We start from the raw sequence: 2,155 nt of genomic DNA, 5'->3' as shown, positions 1-2,155 counted from the left end.
TTTCTGCATCATGAATGTAAATCTTTTTGGTTTTTATGACAGTAAACTGAATATATTTGGGTTTGACATTTTATAAACCAAAACAAGAAATGAATTAGTGGAGAAAACAATCAACAGATTAATGGACAAAGAAAATGTGTTTTCCAACATATATGGCTGAATTACTCCAACATTACAAGATACATACAATTTTAATTCAATTTTATTTATATAACACCAATTACAGGTCAAATTGTCTCAAGACGCTTTATTTTTGTATTTTTTTGTCATATTTAAAATATGACAAAGTAAGAAATTGAAACCTCTTGACTAATCCAATTTATTATTTGGTTTTTAAGAGACTAATGGACAATTAAAATAATTTTCTCCACTAAAACTAATAAACATGAGGTCAAATAGAAGGAAGAGTTTTAAATACTGCAGTCCCACGACAACAAGAATAAAGTTTGTCAACAAAAACTAAATCTGCTGGTGGATTCCATTAAAGTCCTAATAAATGATAATAAAGTGTGATACTAAAGGTTTGTGGTGCTAAAAATGTCCAAGTAAAGATATGAAGTTGAACATGTGGATGGAGGTTGATAAAAGTTGACCTTCTTTCATTTCTCTGGAGCGACTCCATGGATTTTATGGATGGTGGTATAAGACCTGCTCTTCTAGTGGTCTTCCTTCAAGTCGCTGTAAAAAGTCAGTCCATCCTGACCGACTTCAACACCTCTTCATGACAACTTGTTCTGCCTCTGACCTGGTGGAAACTCCAGAAACTGGGGAAAACCTGTGGAGACTGGAAGAACTCGTGGAGACTGGAAGAACTCGTGGAGACTCGAAGAACTCATGGAGACTCGAAGAACTCGACGGGCGGGGGAAGGTGTGGTGGGTGGTGGGGGGAGGTGGGGGAGTAGAGGGGGGAGGCCGCCACCCACCTCCCCGCCTACTCTCCGCCCTGACTCCACCCAGACTCCGCCTTGGCCCTGCCCATGTGGTCACTTCAGGAACTACGATGTCAAAGGGACGACGAATTTATGTCTTTGTATCTGATCTGTAGCTCAGTGAGTTAAGGATTTGCCTATGGAGCTGCAGGTCGCTGGTTCAAGACCAGGCACTTCTTAAATTTTCTCAAAATCCTGACAAAGACAAAGAAAGAAAACTGCCCGTGGCGGGTCTCGAACCTGCGACCCTCCACTCTGTAGTCCTCTTCTTATCCCCCTGAGCTACTCGCTCAGATACTAATTCTTCTGTTTTTTGCGCATTTATCATCTATTTTTTGTCGTTTTCGAGTTTTTTTTTAACTCAAGTCTCGACTCGACCGTTTTTCTCAGGAGGCTGGACTTCAGCCTTTGTGCTGGAGGGTGGAACCCTCAGTTCCAATACTTTCCAAAGCCTCCACACCTCCCGAGTCCTCAGGACCTGAGCTTTCACACAGTCTGAGGGCTGAAATTTTCTAAGTCCCACAGTAGTTCTCTGTTAGATTGAACCTTCAGACAGTCCAAGGACTGATATCTTCTAAGTTCCTGAGTAGTTCTCTGTTAGTTTGAGCCTTCAGACAGTCTGAGGACTGAAATCTTAAAAGTTTCTCAGTACTTCTCTGTTAGATTGAACCTTCAGACAGTCTGAGGACTGATATCTTCTAAGTTCCTGAGTAGTTCTCTGTTAGTTTGAGCCTTCAGACAGTCTAACGGCTGAAGTTTTAAAAGTTTCTCAGTACTTCTCTGTTAGTTTGAACTTTCTGGTTAACAGAAGCCTTAAAACTTGTGACCATGAGTCTTGATTTCACATTTAGATCATCCATCTGAGGTCTTCTCAGACCTTCACCTGTGGGTTTTTTAGAAATCCTTAACAAACTTTGATTCTCTTCACTGAACAGTAAAGTTTGTGTAGATCAGAAGGTAACATTAGTTTGATCGATGCCTTCAGCTACTAGTAGACTTTATCTGGAAAGCAGTTTTCTGAAATGAGTTCTTAGTAAATATGTCCACAATCAAACCAAGAACATAGAAAGAGGAAATGTTTGAAGAAACAACTTGATGTTTTCATTTCAGACTAGAAAACGCTTTAAGACCTTGATCTGTTTTTCCTCTTTTTGATCCTTTTATTGTCTCTTCTGTTTAATTTGATCTTCTAAAGTTTAACTGGTGTCTTTTCAAATGTTTTGTCT

Source organism: Amphiprion ocellaris, chromosome 22 (assembly GCF_022539595.1).
Source record: "Amphiprion ocellaris isolate individual 3 ecotype Okinawa chromosome 22, ASM2253959v1, whole genome shotgun sequence".
NCBI lineage: Eukaryota > Metazoa > Chordata > Actinopteri > Pomacentridae > Amphiprion > Amphiprion ocellaris.
This window is presented reverse-complemented; position numbering follows the sequence as displayed.